The sequence below is a fragment of the Rattus rattus genome, chromosome 6, assembly GCF_011064425.1.
Source record: "Rattus rattus isolate New Zealand chromosome 6, Rrattus_CSIRO_v1, whole genome shotgun sequence".
NCBI lineage: Eukaryota > Metazoa > Chordata > Mammalia > Rodentia > Muridae > Rattus > Rattus rattus.
The window spans coordinates 8,757,503-8,779,971 of NC_046159.1; the positions used below are offsets into that span (position 1 = coordinate 8,757,503).

The window sequence follows — 22,469 nt, forward strand, 5'->3', positions numbered from 1 at the left end:
TTCTCTTCAGATATTTGTATTTCTGTTGTAGACATATAAACTAAATCCATTTAATATTTTTAATAAGATCTAGTTGCATACTTGTATAGGATATATGTGGGTCCACATGCATGTATACAGAGGTCAGAGGACAATACTATGATGTTGGTTTGTTCCTTAGACTTTTTTTTTCATTCTTATTTCATTTTTTATTTATTTTTATTTTTATATTAAAATATTTTTCATCTTTATTAATTTGGATATTTCTTATTTACATTTCTTTTTTTTTCTATTTTTTTATTAACTTGAATATTTCTTATATACATTTCGAGTGTTATTCCTTTCGGTTTCGGCAAACATCCCCTCCCCCCCCTTCCTTATGGGTGTTCCTCCCCACCCTCCCCCATTGCCGCCCTCCCCGCAACAGTCTAGTTCACTGGGGGTTCAGTATTAGCAGGACCCAGGGCTTCCCCTTCCACTGGTGCTCTTACTAGGATATTCATTGCTACCTATGAGGTCAGAGTCCAGGGTCAGTCCATGTATAGTCTTTAGGTAGTGGCTTAGTCCCTGGAAGCTCTGGTGGCTTGGCATTGTTGTACATACAGGGTCTCGAGCCCCTTCAAGCTCTTCCAGTTCATTCTCTGATTCCTTCAACGGGGGTCCTATTCTCAGTTCAGTGGTTTGCTGCTGGCATTCGCCTCTGTATTTGCTGTATTCTGGCTGTGTCTCTCAGGAGCGATCTACACTTCTGCACTTCTTTGCTTCATCCATCTTGTCTAATTGGGTGGCTGTATATATATGGGCCACATGTGGGGCAGGCTCTGAATGGATGTTCCTTCAGTCTCTGTTTTAATCTTTGCCTCTCTCTTCCCTGCCAAAGGGTATTCTTGTTCCCCTTTTAAAGAAGGAGTGAAGCATTCACATTTTGATCATCCGTCTTGAGTTTCATTTGTTCTAGGCATCTAGGGTAATTCAAGCATTTGGGCTAATAGCCACTTATCAATGAGTGCATACCATGTATGTCTTTCTGTGATTGGGTTAGCTCACTCAGGATGATATTTTCCAGTTCCAACCATTTGCCTACAAATTTCATAAACTCGTTGTTTTTGATAGCTGAGTAATATTCCATTGTGTAGATATACCAAATTTTCTGTATCCATTCCTCTGTTGAAGGGCATCTGGGTTCTTTCCAGCTTCTGGCTATTATAAATAAGGCTGCGATGAACATAGTGGAGCACGTGTCTTTTTTATATGTTGGGGCATCTTTTGGGTATATGCCCAAGAGAGGGATAGCTGGATCCTCAGGCAGTTTAATGTCCAATTTTCTGAGGAACCTCCAGACTGATTTCCAGAATGGTTGTACCAGTCTGCAATCCCACCAACAATGGAGGAGTGTTCCTCTTTCTCCGCAGTTTTGGACCCTTCTTGTATCTGCACTCAAACATGCACAGACATACACAGAGACGCGTGCATACGCCCATAACCCAGAAACAAAAGGTATTAGCTATGCTACCCAGCATTCTTAATCCAAAAATCTGAAATTGAAAATGCTCCAAAAAAGTCTAATACCAATGTGATTCCACGAGTAGAACGTTACACACTTCACGTCATGTGCGAGTACTCAAATTGAGGGCACACTCAAATACTGCATGGAGTGGACCACTTTCAACCACTAAAAAAGGCCGTGCGTGTAAAACAGGACAGATGTTGTTCTCCACTTGGGTGCCCTCCCAAGGTACCTTGTGATGTGCGTGCAAACATTCCAAAATCAAAGGATAAATACCCAGACACGAAGGTCTGTGAAGGTCTGAGACCCAGTCCCGTGTTCATTGGGGCCCCCATGTGGTTGCTGTGGGGTGGATTCCATCTCGTCCTCTTCGGGTGCAATGGACCCTCAGTGTCAGCACAGAGCACGGAAGCAGTGTATCCAGCCGCCGGTGCCCCAGTGGATGGAAACATCTGGGCCAGAGTTGGGGAGAAGGGCTACGGCCCATTTTATGAACTGCGCTGAACACGTCATTGATAGAAGCCATTCATCTCCAGTCAGCCAGGCACACCCAAATGTCTAAGCCTGCCTTCTCAGAGAGCCCTTCTGACTGATTGCAGCATCCCATTGTTGGAAAGGTGGTTCAAGAACTGAAAAGCTGGTGGTCCACGACCTTTGTCCAAACATCTTTTCTTGCAAATGATCGTCGCAATGAATCACTTGTCCGTTTCGAGGCCTCCGGCTTCTGCTACAGTCTATCCTGACTCTTCACCATGACTCTCCTCAGATATCCTGTTACTGCCCTCTGTCCTGAAGATCCTGATCCTTTGGGTCTGCAGGATGGGCCCCTTCAGCCACTCTAGCAGTTCATAGATGGGGTAGATGTTGGGGTGGGCCAACCTGAAGCCCTGGGCCTGGGCTATGAATCAGGTCAGCCCTCCATCTCTCCTGCACCCACCCCAACAGAGCCAGCTTTCTTGCTTTGCTCAGGCGAGGGGTGGGACCAGCTCTGAGAAGCTCTTGGACATCAACATGGCCCCAGGCAGCAGCCTAGGCCAGGGCCCTCTGCATGGCCTTTGGTGGTAACATGGACCTCGGACCCTTGGTGCTGCATAGCCACAGACCCAGACAGGGCCCTTGGTAGCAGTGCAGGCTACTCACATCGGGCTGCACCTCAGCGCCCTCAGATCCCCAGTCCCACCTCTCTTCAGAGAGTACACACCATTCAGCTTCCCTGTCTCTGCCATCTCCCCACCACATACTCACACAGGACCTCTGACCTCTGACCATCTTCCACCTATCAGCACCACCTGGCAGCAGACAGGCCTCTGCATCAAAGACCAGTTTTTACGCTCGGGAGTTGAGTGTCATGTGTAGTTGGTGGTGTCTCTAAAGCTAACCATGTAAGACTAATCAACAGATAAAGAAAACCATGAGATGCATATGACTATATATGGGGCTACACTTTCCCAGGGTCCCTTAGCTGCTTTATATAATTTGATAGTGGGACCACATAGATAAGTGTTTGATTTTTTTAATGGAGATCTTTGGGTCACAAGAGGTAATGGTGGGGAAATATCCTGATACTAACTTCAGGCGAGGGCCTGCAGAGCTGAGGTGAATTCTGTAGAGCGTTCACACACTCCAGCTTTTTAGATTGTCTCTCTCCCCATATGATGTGCGTTTTCTCTCAGATATGGATTCTAGACTTCAGTATACATATGCATACACATATATGTAATAATACCATGTGCACGTGGCATGAAAACAAAAGGTGGACTTTTGGGGTGGGGAAAGGGACCAATAGGGAGAAGGGTAGGAGAGCAGAGTGATGCATGCAGTAAATAAGGTTCAACGGTATGAACGAAAAGGTCAGGATAAAACCTATTATTTCGTATGAGAGGATTAAGGTGGAGTCAAAATCCCTGGGCTTGAACACTGGTTTTATGATGACAAAGGACAGTTTGTTTCTGTGTCTTTGTGTCCTTGTTTACGAGAGAGGGACGGCAAATGCAAGACCACCATTGCATTATTTGTTCTCTGTGTGTGCATAGGTCCATGTATGTACAGGGATATATGTATGTATAGGTGCATATATGTGTTTGGGTGCACATGTGTATGCACATGAATGTGCGTGCAGGTACATATACGTGTGCAGGTTCATTCTGTGTGTAGGTGCATGTGTGTGTGCAGGTGCATGTGTCTTCAGGTGCATGTGTGTGTGTGCAAGTGTGTTGTGTGTGCAGATACATGTGTGTGTACATATGCATTGTGTGTGCAAGTGAATGTGTGTGTGCATGTGCTTTGTGGGTGCTGGTGAATGTGTGTCTGCAGGTATACTGTGTGTGCAGATGCATGTGTGTGTGCAGCTTCATGTGTGTCTGCAGGTACATGTGTGTCTGCAGGTACATGTGTGTCTGCAGGTACATGTGTGTCTGCAGGTACATGTGTGTCTGCAGGTATATGTCTGTGAGTGGGAGCCATAGGACAACCTCAGGAGATTTTTTTTATGTATATGAGTGTTTGAATGCATGTGTATATGTAAACCAAATGCCTGCTTGGTGTCTGCAGAGCCCATATATAAGAGCACGTCAGATCCCCTAGAACTGGAGTCACACATAACTGTGAGCCACGATGCAGGTGCTGGGAACCAAACCTGGGTGCTCTGCAAGAGCACCTTACCAGTCCCTTACCGGTGAGCCATCTCTTCCGCACCCACTTTATTTTCTGAGACAACACCTGTCCCTGGCCTGGAGCTTGACAATTGGACAAGGATGGCTATCCAGTGAGCTACGGCCTCCACCCTCCCAGTCAGGGACTCCCAGTGTGTACCAGCACCTCTGGCACTTTTATCTGGGATTTGGAGAGGGAACTTGGATCCTAGAATCATCTCCCAGCCGCACATCACATCGTATGAACGACCATGACCGACGTACTGAGCGTGGACTTGCTTCCGCTTTAAACCAGAACCCCAAGTGCTCACACAAACACTTGTGCATCCTGTAGTTCCCAAGCTGACCACATGCCTACGGTGCAGTGCCCTAGGAGTCAGCTCGAATCGGTGAAGGGAAGCCTCGGGCTGGCTCACCTAAGGTAGACTCCACTCCAGTCCTTTTAGTAGCAAGGACAGGACTTATTCTAAGTAAATTTTCCACAAAAAGGGCCTTTCCCTCTAAAAATTCATCGCCACATATCAACTGCAGCTGGAACGGGTGTCGGCTAAAGAGCATCCCATCCCTCATCAACACGGTTTATAAAAAATTAAAAGACACAATGAGATCCCATATGGAGAACGAAGACAATGGGATACCAGGAGCGTGTGCGCAGCTGTGCCGTTTAATTGCTTCACTCCCTGCCCAGAATCACGAACAACACCATAGGAAGATATTCTTATATCATAGCAAGGCTATTCTTTCTTTCTTGTGAAACATTCAGGGGCAACCTGCAAAGGAGCTGTTCAGTTGACAAATGAGTTGTCTTATGTCAAGTTCAAGACCAGGTCAGGGGCTCAGAGAGCTAGAAAGTTCCAGGTCTCAGAAGACAGGGACTCTTGCACATTCTGGGAACATCAGGAATGTGATGGTTGGAGCTGTGTGGCTATCTGTGTGCCTTGTATGCCTGGGGCCATGGATTTATTCTGCAGTACTGAGACAGAAAAAGTGGTTATCACACCCAGAAAATAGGTAACACATACTCAACGATCAGACATGAAAGAAACACATGGAAATGAAACACGAACGTGTCTCCCAATCCTGTAATTGAACCCAAGCCTTATTGCTGGGCCATTTCCAGCCATTTAACCCTTAAAGGGAAACTCCTGAACACCCCCTTTCTCTGCAGAACCACCATGGCAGCTGGAACTCTGCACCAGACCCTGAAAACAGGAAGGCCTTTAAGGCCCTCATTGCTGGTCAGTACAGCAGGGCTCAGGGCCACGTGCTCTCCGCACTACCCCACTTCCACTCTGGCCAAACCAACCACACCCCTGAATTTCTCTGTAAATTTCCTGCCGGCAAGGTTCCAGCATTTGAGGGTGATGACAGATTGTGTGTGTTGGATGAGGAGCTGTGGGGAAGTAGGCCAGAGGCAGCAGCTCAGGCGGTGCCGTGGGTGAGCTTTGCTGACAGTGACATCGTCCCTCTAGCTAGCACCTGGGTGTTCCCCACCTTGGGCATTAGGCACCGCAACAAACAGGCCACTGAAAGTGCAGAAGAGGCTCCTTGACACTCACTTGAAGACACAGACTTCTGGTGGGTGAGCGAGTAATACTGGCTGATATCACAATTGCCTGCACCCTGTTGTGGCTCTATAAACAGGTCTTAGAGCCTTCTAGAGCCTTCTTTTCCCTGGGCCTTCCCCAATACCACTCGATGGTTCCTTACCTGCATTAACCAGCCCCGGTTCAGGGCCATTTTGGGACGGGGGTGTAACTGTGTGAGAAGATGCTGCAGTTTAATGCTAAGAACTTTGCAGAGAGCCAGCCAAAAAAAAAAAAAAAAAAGGATACCCTAAGGAAAGAAGAGTTCAAGAGAAGAGAAACAGCCGCGGGCTGAGCAGAAAGAGGAAAACAAGGCAGCTGCCCCAGCTCCTGAGGAAGAGATGGATGAGTTTGAACAGGCATTGGCTGCGGAGCCCAAGGCCAAGGACCCTTCCGCTCCCCTCCCCAAAAGTACCTTTGTGGTGGATGAGCTTAAGCGTAAGTACTCCAATGAGGCTACCCTCTCTGTGGCTCTGCCATGTTTTTGGGAGCACTCTGATAAGGATGGCTGGTCCCTGTGGTATGCTGAGTACCGCTTCCCTGAAGAGCTCACCCAGACCTTCATGAGTTGCAACCTTGTCACTGGAATGTTCCAGCAAATGGACAAACTGAAGAAGAATGTCTTTGCTAGTGTTATCCTCTTTGAGACCAACAGCAGCAGCTCCATTTCTGGCGTTTGGGTCTTCCAAGACCACGAGCTTGCTTTTCCACTGCGTCCAGATGGGCAGGTGGACTATGAGTCGTATACATGGCGGAAACAGGATCCTGGTAGCAAGGAGTCCCAGAGCCTGCTTTGGGAGTACTTTTCCTGGGGGCCTTCCAGCACGAGGGCAAAGTAGTCAATCAAGGCAAGATCTCCAAGTGAACATGGCTTGCCAGTCACCTAGCTGTCTGCACCCACCCTTCAAGGGAGATGGGGATTATTAAAGGAAACTGAACATTAAAAATAAGGGGGGGAGAGGAACCTCCTGAGAACAGGGCTACATTGTAACCTCTCACAGAAAAAAAATCCCTTCCTTGAAATCAATGATTTCCAGAGCTTTTATTTACCTTCCAGGGAAGAGAACTAAGACGTGAAATCCCCCAGGGGAAGCCAGCAGAAACAGGTGGCAAGTCACACCCAAGTTAACGACCAAGTTAAAGCTGACTGTGGAAAGTTGGGAGGTTGCAAACCCAGACCCAGAGTATCTCGGGCTTTCTTCCTCCCCCCTTAACAGCCATTCATTGGCCTCTGTCTTTCACCTAGCATCTTTGTAACAATCAGCTAAAATCTTCTGGAATGTGTTAACCTACAGACCACTAGATTCCACCAAAGCCAGAAACTAAACAATGTCATCCAATGGCAAAAGAAACCAATAGCAAAGATTCCCCCAACAATCTGCAGGGTCCATTGAGAAATTCCTTGATTAGGGGCTTTCTTTTGTCCTATAACTATAAAAAAATTATGAATCCATTTCTATATTCAAATGTCTTATTTGGGGCAACGTGAATCCTTAGTCCTAGGCTATACTCACCCACACTTGATTAAAAATAATCCCTTGTGTTTGGAGTCCCAGAAAAAAAAAATGACAGAGAAATGATCCTTTATTTCCAGTGAGGCGAGGGCTTGCTGTCCATCAATAGAACCAAAATCCATTATGCCCCATGAAGGCCAGATTGTCACCTATGCCTAGTCACCATTGCTCCTGGGATGATGCATGACATCAGCCACTCATGAGTGGCTCATGTGTCAATATCCCAGTGCAAGGAAATGAGGGACAATGTTAGAAGAGAGTGCTCAGAGATGAAGATGTGATAAGGCACTGTGAGTCTGACCAGCTGGGGTCAGTCCCAGCTCATGACCAATTGGGTCATCTTGAACAAATAACATGTCCTCTTCCGAGCCTTAATCCCTTAACAGTATACAGCAGGGCTGAAAGCAAGACCCACTAAGCAAGGGCTCGGTGTACAGAGTAAGAGCTCATGAGAGTCAAATCTTTTATAAACTCTTAGGTGTTGTCAGAGTTCATTAGATTGTTCAGTAAGCCACTGTGTTTTATCTTCCTCAAAGACTGGGACTTTCTGGGTAACAGGCACTAATATCTCATTTCTTTCATTCCACAAAATTTCTTTAACGTCATCATCACCACCATCATACACACACACACACACACACACACATGCAGTTGCCCAAGGCAGTTGTCCAAGGTTTCCTGGTATTACAGGAGGTTATGAGCCATCATCCAACATGGGTGCTGGGAACTTGACTCAGGTCTTCTGGAAATGCAGCAAGCACTCTTAACCACTGGGCCACATCTCCAGCCTTTCACAGTTTCATTTCATTACTGAGTGGTTTTGGCTGCATGTGTGTCAATGCACTACTTGTATGCCTGGTGCATGCGGAACACTGAATCCCTGGATCTGAGCTTACAGTTTGAGCTGCCGTGTAGGAGCTGGGAACAGAACCTGGGTCCTCTAAATGCTCTTAACTGCTGAGCCGTCTCTCCAGCTCCCATATTCCCAATTTTTTGATAGATGTTTTTGGAGTGTGGTGAAAACACTGAACTTTAAAGCTCAACTTTTAGCCTCTTCCGTGGGTCAGTGGATGTGTCCAGTCCCAGTTTCCTGCGCTCAGATATTTATCTTCTCACACAATAGGGAGTTCAGGGTGGGGAAGTTCTTGGGGCTCACTGATTGCACGGCTAAAGATGCCTTAAGGGGTCACTGATCAACTTTATCTTCAAACCGACCATGACCTAACAGCCAACAACTCCTGACCCATAACCCTTACTCCCTTTGCTCTTCAGTGTGAGAGGTCATGCTGGCTAAGAGTAGACTGGTCCCAGCCACCGAGGGGTGTGCCTTAGCACCATGACTGGCTGAAGCCTATGGCTCTCCATCTTAGCACTGCCTTAGCCGCTCTCTGTGCATGTGCACAGGAGTCCGTGTGGATGCGCACATAGGTGTGTTCCACCTTGAGTTTCATTTGCTGTTTGTTTAGGGGAGAGTTTGGCCTGGAGCTCTCCCAAGTAGGCTAGATTGGCAAGACTATTGGCCACCGGGGGTGTGTGTGTCTCCACCTCTCCTTCACTGAGATTCTGGGATTCCACCGTCCCCAGCTTTAAAATAATAGTAATAATAATAATAATAATAATAATAATAATAATAATAATAATAATAGATTCTTGGGATTAATTCAGATCCTTGTGCTTGCACAGCAAACATTTAACCAACTGACCTCTCTCCCTAGTCTAGAGTATTTAAGTTTTAGATCCATCTATCAAAATTCTGCAGATTCTCAGAATTCGGTAAATCTGGGTGAAGTGGAGACCTATATGTTTTCAAAGCTCTCCAAATGGAAAAATGCTACCTTGGAGAAATTAGGATATATTCCTACAGCTAACTGTGGCGGGGGGATGCTTAGAAAGCAACCACCAGGCTGACACAGTGATGAATGCAGAGCTAAATGCTGTCCTCATGTAACTGCACACCCAACATTCAACAGTGAAGAAGACTGGGTTCACTTGCTTCTTAAAGGAGGGCCACCACCAACAGAGTAAAGGAGAAATGCAGCAGCACAGTGAGACTTCAAGAACACAAGTCCCTTTGGCAGCACAGGAGAAATGGCTCAGCAGTTAAGAGCAGTTAAGAAGAACCAAGTTTGAATCCCAGCACCTAACTGATGGCTCACAACCATATGTAATTCCACTTCCAAGGGGATCTAAGACCCTTTTCCGGCCTCCACAGGCACCAGGCATAAACATGGTACACAAACATACGTGCAGGCAAATCTGTATATGCATAAAAATAATAAAGTAGTTTTTAATTTAGTCTCTTTGGACAATCTCAGAAAAGGCTCTCATAGATCCAAAGGTGGTAACATGGGTAAGGGTTCTTGCTGCATACGCATGAGGACCTGTGTTGTGGCGGCCTGCACAGAACCATACCAGCAGAGAGTGGGAACAGACTCATGGGCTCAAACTCTGAGAAGCTACTGACAACTAACAACGTTTAGAGGAGGCAGAGTCAGTTTTCTTGAAGGGTGTGGCTTCTGGTGAGTCAACCACACTCCAGAGATTGGCTCTTACCCATAAGGATAAACATAGTATTAACTGGACCCCATAGGTTATTTTTTAAAAAAAAAAAAAAAAACAAAAAAGAGAACATGGTTAGGAGAGGGTGACAATGGATCTGGGAGGAGTTGGGGGAAGAAAGGGTTAATAGGGCCACAATACATTCTATGAAATTCTCAAAACATAAATATAAATACTGTATGTTTTCAAAATATTGAGCATTAATGACTTGAAAACTATCCCATCTGACAAGTTAAAGGGAAATGAAGGCCTGGAGAGATGACGTAGGGCAGAGATTTTGGCCAGCATTGAGAGCAAGGCATCAGAGAAGCAATGATGTCAGTCATTATCGAATGCCTCTAAGAGCCATTGATGTCTGAATGTGATGACTTGGGGAGCCTTGGGGGTGTAATAGTGTCACTTAGAACATGGTTCTGGTGAAGCCACAAACAGGAAGCACTTAAGCAAACACTGAGTGACTTTGGGAAATGCACGCGTGGAATCAAAAAGCAGCCCCATCAAAAGAGGCAGTTGCATCACTCCTGACCACATCAATACACACTCCTGGCTGTCTCAGAGTTAACTCATTAACAGATTCTAACTAGTGACCATGGAGACCATCAGGAAGCCCCTCTGCCTACGGTGAACTTATTTTTTAAGGGTATCTGGCCTTCTGTCTTAGAATCCCATTTGCCATGAATTTGAGAAAGTTGTCATTAACATCCCCTTCCATTCTTTTTTTTTTTTTTTTTAAATTCTTTTTTTTTTCGGAGCTGGGGACCGAACCCAGGGCCTTGCGCTTCCTAGGCAAGTGCTCTACCACTGAGCCAAATCCCCAACCCCCCCCTTCCATTCTTAATAAGAGCTCATTAGTACTTGTGATTGCTAATACAGACCGTCATTTTCAAAGAATGGAGAATTACCCAGGTTTTATTACCAAGAATTATGCCAAAGACATTAACAAGTTTTGTGCCTTCTGCAAGTGAGTCTTCAGAAGGGATTAACTGAGGTGGGAAAGACCCCACCCCCATATGCTGCCCCATATGTGAGCAGCATCCTTGCCTGGGTCGAGGTCCAAGAATGAATTAACAGGAGGTAGAAAATTGCACCCCTGGATTCAGCTTTGTCTGCTTCCTGACTGTGGATGCACATGAGCAGAAGCCTCAAGCTCATCTCAACACTCCCGTCCCCACAGAATAAGCTCTTCCTCACTTGAGTTGCTTTGCCCAGGTATTCTGTCTCAGCAACAAATAGGATTAGATGTATTTTTGCATTTGCAAAGGGAGAGCTGGAGGGCTTTAGAATGAGAAACTGGTAAATAAAAATCACAGGACGCCAGAATCATAGGACCACAGAGACAGCTGGACTCTGAGGACTTCTGACACAACCAGAATCACAGACTGCAGTCAGAGATAGCAAGGGCAGGTAACACTACAAATAATGAGATGGCAAGAGGCAAGCACAAGAACATGAAAAACAAAAACCAAGGTTACTTGGCATCATCAGAACCAAGTTCTCCCACAACAGCGAGTCCTGGATACCCCAACACACCTGAAAAGCAGGATTTGGATTTAAAATCACATCCGATGATGATGATAAAGGACAGCAGGAAGGACATAAATAACTTCCTTCAAGAAATACAAAAGAACAACGGTAAACAAATAGAAGCCCTTAGGGAGGAAACACAAAAATCCCTTAAAGAATTACAGGAAAACACAACCAAACAAAACAGGTGAAGGAATTAAACAAAACCATCCAGGATTTAAAAATGGAAATAGAAACAAAGAAAACACAAAGGGAGACAACCCTGGAGATAGAAAATCTAGGAAAGAGATCAGGAGTCACAGATGCAAGCATCACCAACAGAATACAAGAGATAGAAGAGAGAATCTCAGGGGCAGAAGATACCATAGAAAACACTGACACAACCATCAAACATAATGTAAAATGCAAAAAGCTCCTAACCCAAAAGATCCAGTAAATCTAGGACACAATGAGACTAAACCTGAGGATAATAGGTATACAAGAGAGTAAAGATTCCCAATTTAAAGGGCCAGTAAATATCTTCAACAAAATTATAGAAGAAAACTTCCCTAACCTAAAGTAAGAGATGCCCATGAACACACAAGAAGCCTACAGAACTCCAAATAGACTGGAACAGAAAAGAAATTCCTCCTGTCACATAATAACTAAAACACTAAGTATACACAAAAAATGAAAGTATTAAAAGCAGTAAGCGAAAAAGGTCAAGTACCATAAAAGCAAACCTATCAGAATTGCACCAGACTTCTCACCAGAGACTATGAAAGCCAGAAGATCCTGAGCAGATGTCTAACAGACCCTAAGAGAACACAAATGCCAGCCCAGGCTACTATATCCAGCAAAACTCTCAACATAGATGGAGAAACAAAGATATTCCATGACAAAACCAAATTTACACAATGTCTTCACACAAATCCAGCCCTCCCTACAAAGGATAATAGATGGAAAACTCCAACACAAAGAGAGGAAACTACACCCTAGAAAAGGCAAGAAAGTAATACTCTTTCAACAAGCCCAAAAGAAGAGAGCCACACAAACATAATTCTACCTCTAACAACAAAAATAACAGGAAACAACAATCACTATTCCTTAATATTTCTTAAGATCAATGAAATCAATTCCCCAATAAAAAGACATAGACTAAGGCTGGATACATAAACAGGACCTAGCATTTTGCTGCATTCAGGAAACACACCTCAGATGGGACCTGTGAACCAACACTCTGGAAGGTGAGGGTAGGTGGATATCTGAGCTGAAATAAGAGAATCAGAAAACTCTGTCCATGATGGTTTGCTGGACTGGATGAAAGATGAAGGGAGAGACAGAGAGGGGAAAGAGGAAGGAAGAAGAAGCATGGTCTAGGGTTTGCATTAGAAACTTCAGCTTAGGGCATGTGGCATCTGCTCCTTCCAGGATGTTACCTGATTGCCGAGTTCATAAATCTGTGCACTTACAGGCTGTGCACGTACGCCATGATGTTAAGCCACAGAACCGTATGTTGAAATTTACAAACGTTTGTCTTCCAAGTTTCGCCTCCTTGGATCTCAGCAGCTCTCCACTTACTGCTCATTTTATAGCATTTTATATGATGCGATAGCTGTCCATAGGGATGAGCACGGACTCAGATGCACTGAACTCATCCCCTTGCCTCTCTCTGCAAGTCATGTGAGCTTATAATCTCTCCATCAACAATCCCTTCAGAGCCCTGAGCCATTGTTTCTGACAAGACACAATGCTGTCGTTTACAGAATTCACACTCTAAAGCCACACAGGGCCGGAAAAATGGCTTAGTGGCTTTAAAAGCACAGACCGTTCATTCCAGGAACCTGAGTTCAGTTCCCGACACCCACATCAGGCAGCTCATAGCCAATGGCCTTTAGCTGCAGCTCCATGGGCCCCAACTCCCCCTTCTGCCCTTCTTAGACTCTGTGCATACATACAAACCCACACAGACCACACATCCACATAATCAAAAATAAGAACAAATCAACTTTTAAAAAAGAGCATCACAGTTGAATTAGAAAACAATTGTAGAAGTGAGTACCATGAAAGTCTTAGTAAACTTCACGATTTCACGTTGGGTCTCATCCATAGCTATTGCTGGTCAGACTCACCCCACAGATGGATAGACCTAGAACAACTCTTATTGTTTCTAGTTCATCATTATTTAAAAGTCTTCTTTATTTCACATGCACATGTTTGACCTCAATAATTGACTATTTAATAACTACTTTAACAAACTGGAATGCATGGTCCTACAGCAATTGAACTCGAATATCTTAATTCACAAACAGCCACAGATCCATATGTGTAATGTACAAACCTAGACAATATTGATGAAGCCAAGAAGTGCATGCTGACAGGAGCCTGATATAGCCATCTCCTGAGAGACTCAACCAGAGCCTGACAAAGACAGAGCGGAATGCTAGCAGCAAACCATTGAACTGGGAATGGGGTCCCCATTGGAGGAGTTAGAGAAAGGTTTGAAGGAACTGAAGGGGTTTGCAACCCCATAAGAATAACAATACTGACCAACCAAAGCTCCCAGGGACTAAATCACCATCCAAAGAGTACATACACATGGACAGACCCACGACTCCAGCTGCATGTGTAGCAGAGGATGGCCTTGTTGAGCACCAATGGGAGGAGAAGCTCTTGGTCCTGCCAAGGCTGGACCTCCCAATGTAGGGGAATGTCAGAGCAGAGAGGCAAGAAGGGGGGTGTTTGGGGAGAGGGGAACACCCTTATAGAAGAAGGGGGAGGCGTGGGGATAGGGAGCTTATGGATGGGAAACCAGGAAAGGGAATAGCATTTGAAATGTAAATTTAAAATATGCAATAAAAAAATTTTGTAGTTATTTTTTTTAAGACAGGATCATCCTGGCCTCCAACTCCCTAGGTAGTCAAGAACAATTTGAACTTCTAATTGTCCTGCCTCTGTCTTCAGAGTACTGGGATTACAGGTGTGTGCTGCTATGCCCAGTTTCCCAGCGTTTTTCTTCCCTCACATTGGGTTAGTGATAGGAACCGAGATGGTTATACTAACCTAAAGAAAGTATGCCTAATCCATGAACTTGAAGGTCTGACACACTCAAGCCTGAAGAGAGAACCCAGTCATTGCCGTCTCTCACCTTTCAAGTACACAAGCATCCCTTCTAAGTAAGTAGAAGGCTAGCAACTGGGTGTAGCCATTTCCAGGTAGAGGACCAAAATAATACAAACTTGATGGTGTAATTTCCGGTTCTGTAGCCCTGGAGGGAGGTGGGATTTGGTAGCATGTACAGAGCCGAAGGTTCAGGAAGCACATGGAGAGTGATGTCTCCTGCTGTGGTGCCAACACTCATCACTGCAATCCATCTGTGGCTCACGTCAGATCCTGACGCATTTGAACAAGGCCAGGAGTGAGAAGGAGAACGTCTTTAAAAGAGAGAAGGCTGGGAGACATCTCCGTGAGGATCTGGTATATCGTGGTGAGTCCAGACTTAAGCAGTGGACAGTCCTCAAAGTGCAGACATCAGCAATTGTGATGGCCTATACTGATTGTCGAGTAGACAGGATCTAGAACCATTAGGAGGCACACCTCTGGGCATGCCTGGGTGGGACATTTCTAGATTTTGTAAACCAAGGAGAGAAGACTCAGCCTAGATGTAGGCCACACTTTCCCATGGGATAGAATTTCAGACAGAATAAAAAGGGGAGACCAAGAGCCTACAGAGACTGGTCAGTAGTTAAGAGTGTGTATGCCCATGCAAAGGACCAGAGTTCAGTTCTCCCACATCAAGAAACACACAACTACTTGTCACTTCAGCCTACAACCTGCTTCTAGCTTCCACAAGAACCTGTACTCATATGCACAAACCTAAATGCAGGCGCGCGCGCGCACGCACACACACACAAACACACACACACAGACACACACACACACACACACAGACACACACACACACACACACACACATACATATATATCGTTTAGATCTTTTTAAATAAAACTGTAAGGGGTGTCTTAGTTAGGGTTACTATTGCTAGGATAAAACACCATGACCCAAGCAACTTTGGGAGGAAAGGGTTTATTTGACTTATGTTTCTACATCATAGTCCATCACTGAAGGAATTCAGGGTGAACTCAAGCAGGGTAGGAACCTGGAGGCCAGAGCTGAAGCAGAGACCATTTAGAGGTGCTTGCTCCTCATGGCTTTCTCAGCCTGCTTTCTTATAGAAACCAGGACCCCCACCCACCCACCCAGGGATGCTACCACCCACAATGGTCCTCACTAATTAAGAAAATGCCTACCTACAACCCAATCTTTGGGAGAATTTTTTTCCCACATCCCATCTGAAGTTTCCCTTCCTTCTTCTACTCTTAGTCCCTCTCCAACACCTCCCCCCTGCACACACCCCCAATCCACTCCCCTTACTTTTCTCTTCAGAAAAGGGTAGCCTCCAAGGGATATCAACCAGAACTGGCATATCAAGTTTCAATAAGATTAGGTACCTCCTCTCTCCTATTAAGGTTTGACCCAGTAGGAGGAAAGGACTCACAGCAGGCAATAGGGTCGAAGGAAGACCCTGCTCCCACTTTTAGGAAGCCCACAAGAAAGCCAAGCTACACATCTATAACATGTGTAGACGGCTTAGGTCAGTTCCACGCCTGCTCCTTGATTGTCAGTTCAGTCTCTGTGGGCCCCTATCAGTCCAGGCGAGTTGAGTATATTGGTTTTCTTGGGTTGTTCTTGATCTCTCTGACTCCTACAATTCTTCCTCTCTGTCTTCTTCAGGATTCCGGGAGCTCTGCCTAATGTTTGACTGTGGGTCCCTGCATTTGTTTCCATCAGTTACTGGATAAAGCCTCTCTGATGACAGTTGGGGTAGGTACTGAAAGACCCCTGGAGCGGGGAGACCCTCACTCAAGCCTCGGGATGATGCAACCCCCCAAGAATTCACGAGAGACTGTCCTTGCTGTAATCACATGAGGTTTATTGATAGGAACCAGAGCACTGGGGTCGAGACTTGTATCCCACAAGGGTAGAGGAACTCAACCCCAAGTAGCTGGGAGAAGGGATATTTAAAGGAAGAAGCCACAACCCAAGGGGGTAGGGATGGCGTCATTGGAAAATGTTGAGAATACCAGTGAAAAAATCACAAGGAGAAGCTTCCTATTTCTCAAGATTGTTCTTTAAGATTTTAATCTAACTTTATGGTCAGCTAGTTCCTGGGAGAGAGTTGCTGAACCGGCTGGTGTAATTATCAGTTCTGTGGTCAGTGAAGTTCCTGGAACAGAGTCACTGAATTGGCTGACCTACATTTTTGGCTCTACTCTGTTTGCTAGGGGGTCTGAATTTTTCCTGGTCCTTCAGTACCAATCTATGAGTATAACAGAATATCACTGGGAATCATTTTATTGATTTTGTGTGTGTGAGTGTGTGTGTGTGTGTGTGTGTGTGTGTGTGTGTGTGTGTGTGTGTGTGTGTGTGTGTGTGGGGGCTTTTCTACACAGAACCTTGCTCTGAAATAATGACACAGAGACCTTTATATTTATTATAAGCTTCCGGGCACTATAGCTGGGCAGATACTGAGCTATTCTAACCCGACAACGCTGACCTGGCCTACTTCCCAGCAGCGTGACACTTCACCGGCCATCCTAGTCTCTCGCTCTAGCATCTCCTTCTCCATTCATGTCCCAATGGCAACTCCCTCATCCTCACCTGAGACCCTCTCTCCTGTCTGGACATGGATGTCCCACCTTATCCTCTCCTGCCCAGCTTTAGGCTGCTCAGCTCTTTGTTTAACCAACGAGAAGGTAATGGAGAACAGGGCTTTACAAAATACTGAGTCATACCAAGGTCTGGTCTGTAGAGAAATCAGCATCTGAATACACAGTGCACAAAACCATCCCCCAACACTGGTTCACACTTGGTTCCATCATAGGACTCTGGGCTCTCCAGCCTCTGGTTTCTGGTCTTCTAGGGGTGTCCAGCATGGGCTCCCTCTTCTAGCTGGACCAGTCATTGGTTGGCCACTCCCACAATTTCTGTGCGTACTTTACCCCAGCCATCTTGTAGGCGGGACAAATTGTAAGTCGATGGTTATGGGCCCACATTGGTGTCCTAATCCCTCTCACCTGGTTACAGGAGATGGCAGGTTCAGGCTCCATGTCCCCATTGCTAGGAGTCTCAGCTAGGGTCACCCCTGTAGATTCTTGGGAGTTTCCATTATACTAGGTTTCGACCTCTCCCTGAGATGCCTTCCAATTCCATTTGTCTCTCCCAGTGCTCTCTCCCCTGAGGTGCCCCCCAATTCTGTTTGTCTCTCCTAGTGCTCTCTCCCTCCGCCCTCCCCACACCTGATCCCTCCTGTTCCCATCCCCACATCCACACCCGTGATGTCTATTCTATTTCCCCCCAAGGGAAATTTGTATCCGCTAGCCCCTTGAGCCCTCCCTGTCCCTTAGCTCCTCTGAGTCCGTGGACTGTAGCACGACGGTCCTTTATTTTACTATCCGCTTAGGAGTGCATACCTAATGTTGTCGTTCAACTGAAAAACGGAGAAAGAACACAGGGTACATTTTTATACAGTGGATCATTACTCGGCTGTCAAAAAACATTATGAAATTTGCAGGCAAATGGATGGAACTAGAAAAAGGGCAACCCAGACCCAGACAGACAAACATGATATGGTGACATTTTCCCAAGGGAGGTTCCCTCCTCTCAGATGACTTTATCTCATGTCAAGTTGACATAAAATTACCCAGCTTGCTGCAGAGGCCGTGTTGATGTGAGTGGCCTGCACTGACACCCAAGGCTACGATGATATCAGTGGTCCTTTCTGCCACCAAAGGTCATATCTAGTTCTGTGATCCTACTGCAGTGCGAAGCTTGATGGATAGCTTGTATTAATAGCTACCACCCAAGGCCATGTGTACATCCATGCTCTGTGCTGTTGCCTCCATGGGCCATGCTGCCACCAGGGCCTTGTTGATGTGAGTGGCCTGCACTGGCCACCTGAGGCCATGGTGATGCCATTAGCCTGCGTTACCTCCAAGGGCTATAACAGTGCCCATAGCCTATGCTAGAGGACCATGTAGGTGTCCATGGTCTACACTCCCTGCAGAAACAATGCTGAGGTCCATGACGCACGCAGACACCAGAGACCACACTCCTGTTCGTAGTCTGTGCTATTCCAGAAACCGTGTGCAAGTCCATGATCCACGTTCCCACTGACAGTAAGGGCAAGGGAGCTTCTTTTGCAGTGGTGTCAAGGACTACAGACTTTGCAGTTGCAAAGGAGAGACAGGGAAGGCTTCTGGGATAACCTCTACTCCCACTCCTACCCCCACCCCACCCCCACCCCTACTCCTACTCCCACATCTACCCTACCACCCCCACCCTCAGCCCCACCTCCAGCACAAAAAGTAACTACCTAGACCAAAAACCATCAAAGAAAACTCTTAAAAGTTGTGATAAGAATGTTGAAGTGTTAGCTCTCCGACACTGATGGCTCCCAGCAGAGCGTAGGTGGGGAAGGACTCAGTTTTCTTTAAGCTGGGAGTTTGGCCATGCTCCAGTGAGTATATGGGTAACACAAATAAAATGTAGTGTTTTGCTTTGTGTTGTGTTGTTTTGTTGTTGTTTTCCCCTTCTGATTTGCTCGGGATGGAGGGGAGGTAGAGTTAGGAAGAGTGAGAAGTGAGTGTGATCAGCGTTGTGGTATAAAATTCCCAAACAATCAATAAAATTTTATATTAAAAAAAAAGGGAGCCAGCACAAGGTGGGTGGTGGGGAGGACGTGCGTTCAGCCCCGCACTCATCTCTCTCTACTTCCTGACTGCCGATGTGACAGGATCATGGGCTGCATGCTCTGTGCCATGAGTCCCGTGCCACAATGGACTGCACCATCAAACTGTGAGACAGACTCTTCCTCCCCTCTACCAGATGTTTACCTCACCCCAATGAGCCAATACAGCAACTGTGCAGTGCCCCCTGACTAAGGTTTATGGCCCTCCCCACTGTTTTACTTAACTTCCCATGTAAAGATCTTTCTCAGGTTTTTTTTTTTTTTTTGAACCAATTAAATCTGCTATGCTAACAGAACCCCAATTTAAAATACTATGCTTTTAGAAACCCCGTTTCAAACATCACAGCATTACGCAGAAAACTATGTTGTTGCCTTCCACGGTGGTTCCGGGGAACATGGGGAGAGACTAGACAGAGGTCTCAGTGGGGGTTCCTCAGCCAAGCAAAGGGTGCTTGCTAAGTGAGAGCAATGGCTTGGGAGACTATGGGGGTCTTCTTCTCAGTGGCACTCTGGTGTCATTGATTACTGCTTCACATAGTCCCCTGCCTCCTCAAAATGTAGCACAGCCTTTAAAACCTGTAATCACTGGGCCAGGTGCGGTGGCACACTCCTTAATCCCAGATGGTGGGGAGAGGAAACAGGAGGATTAGGAGTTCAAAGCCATCCTTGGCTACATAGGTTGGTCTAGGCCAACATGGATTATGTGAGACCCTTGCCTATTAAGAACTAAAACGTCCAAGGAATTTAGATTTCAGGTTACTTGTGTATAGCAGAGCTGGGGGGATCAGGGGACAATGGGCATGAAGGTCTGAGTAGATTTCCTTAAAACCTGAGTACAGGCTTTGAATGGTCCCTCCTCCTTTCTCCATACATCATCTTCCAACGTTGGCTTCTCCTTATTTTCTTTTATAGGGAGTCTTTTTTTAATATTTATAAGGATTTGTTTTTAATTTTGTGGGGGGGGGGGTCTGCCCACATATATGTCTGCTTACTACATTCATGCTGTGCCCTTGGAGACCAGAAAGAGACATTGGATCCCCTAGAACCAGAGTTATAGAGAGCTATGGACTACTATGTGAGTGCTGTTAACAGAACCCAGGTCCTCTGAAGAACAGCCGGTGCTCCTAACCACTGAGCCATTTCTCCAGTCCCTAGCTTTCTTTTGAGTGCAAAATGGCTGCATACTGTAACACTGTGTTTTCGCTAGCACACACTGTGTGCTATTAAGAAATTAATTCCCATTAACAAGGGTATTGGTGACACTGGCTATCAATGTATATTGAGGAATCCCAATTATGAACCCCAAAACTACAAACACACACAGAGAGAGAGAGAGAGAGAGAGAGAGATAAAGTAAAAAAAAAATCCTACAAATCTTCAAAGTCATTTTTAAAAATAAATTTTGTAACGATCCAGTTCGCGTATGACTGTTAGCCATTCCCACGTTGGTAAATGTGGACGAACTGCTAACGTTTGTGTTTCCTTCCTGGTCCACACTCCCACCGCGGCCCCTCTCCGGCCAGTAGCACGATGCCCACAGTACAGTGCTAGGCTGTCCAATGAGCTCCTGCGGAGTGATGTGAACCCAGCAGGTCTCAAACTGAAGACGAGCGCTGTACACTCAGCCTCCTGAGCACCACATTGGAGACAGAGCCCAAGCGATCGGACCAGGGGTGTTTTCCTCCGCCCCACAATTGCTTCAGGGGAATGTTTGCTAATTTACATGTATCATCTATCACAAATCCTACTCCAAGAAAAACATGAGGAAAAACTCTTCTAGCGGGAAATGGGGGACGGGAGGGGGACAGTCCGTTGTCTGGGCGACGTCTTAATAGCCCCCATTAGTATTATTACTGACTCGAACAAAGCACTTAAGCGTAAATTAACCCAGGGACTTCTCCAGCATCCCGCAGGAGTAAGCAGGCAGTAAGTGGAAATTCTATTTTATAGGAAGCTGAGGGGTTCTGAGGACATAAGAAATCAAGTTCGTAATACAACATTGAGCAGCAGTAAGGGTCTGACGCTGTAGGAAAGGCCCACTCCTGCGGGAAAAGGCACGTGACTCCCACACGTGCTCTGGTCTCAATTCCCACTTAAATGCAGCCTATTTTCCACCCAGCAGGGGCTCAGAGACCCAGTTACCATAAACAGCTAGAAGTGGCAGCCGGTGGACCTCGATCTTCTGTGGTCTCTTCCAGTATCGGGGGAGTTTCACAGACAGACCCTGCTGCCAAGAGGTTATTACTTATCCTGAGTCTTAACCCTCTTGTCCACAAGAACAAAAGGCGTCTCCCCCCTTTTCCAAGACATCCTTCTGTGTTCTGAATTCCATGAGAGAAAAGTAGCCTTCTTTGTGTGTGTGCCTGCGTGCGTGCCTGCGTGCGTGCCTGCGTGCGTGCCTGCGTGCGTGTGTGCATGCGTGCGTGCGTGTGTGTGCGTGTGTCCATTGATCTGACGGGTTGAAGCCAAGGTCATAGATGAGATTTTAGGATAAGGTTGACTGGACTTAGCTAGAGGTGTGGATGTAATTCGGTGCCTTATTTAGAAATCCCTCTTCCGAAGTCTCGGTCATTCCGGCACAGGCTGGAGGGGGGGGCGGGAGGTGAGGGGGGGTTGATTATGCTCTATAGCACCCCCAACAGGAAGGAGCCAGCGGGGTGGGGGGGAGGGTAACAGGAAGCTCGTTTGACTCTATGGAGCTCCAGCCTCTGCAGTCAGCTCTGAAAATCCACAAAAAGAAAAAAAAAAAAATGGAGTTCAAGGACACATCAATGTCACATAAAATTCAGCAGAGTCCTTTACAGAGGAGCACACACATTATCTCTGCCCCTCTCCCCCACCTCTCCCCAGTAGTAGCCAGCCTCTGCAGGCTCTCTCTCTCTCTCTCTCTCTCTCTCTCTCTCTCTCTCTCTCTCTCTCTCTCTCTGTCTGTCTCTGTCTCTCTCTGCCTCTCTCTCTCTCTCTCTCTTTCTGTGTCTCCCTCCCTCCCTCGCCCCCTCCCTCCCTCTCCCCCTCCCTCTTTTCCTCCCTTCCTTGTCTTCCACTGCTATGGACTACAAAAGCAGAGGCACTTCCAGTTATGCCACACTGGACCATAAAGAGAGCAAGCCTTCTGAGGTTAGAAGTTAGGGGCTGTGGTCTCAGGAACATGATAGAGGGCTAGAGAAGACAGCTGTCCACTCCTGCAGCACCTAAGAAACAGCAGAGCTTCTGTGACAAAGGCTGGGTCCCTGGGCAGCCTGCAGAGGCAGTTTGTAGTTTTGGGGTTCATATTGGGATTCCTCCTGGGTCAGCTCCCTGCAGAGGAAGTGAATGGAAAAGGGGAGCGTGGGGGAGGTAGGGCCGCATCTTCACTTGAA

The 22,469-nt window shown here is 46.4% G+C and overlaps 1 pseudogene; it reads left to right on the forward strand.

Annotated features, from left to right (window-relative positions):
- LOC116903713 overlaps positions 1 to 6,588 on the forward strand; it is a 154,178-nt pseudogene extending 147,590 nt beyond the window's left edge.
- Positions 6,589 to 22,469: the final 15,881 nt, after the last annotated feature.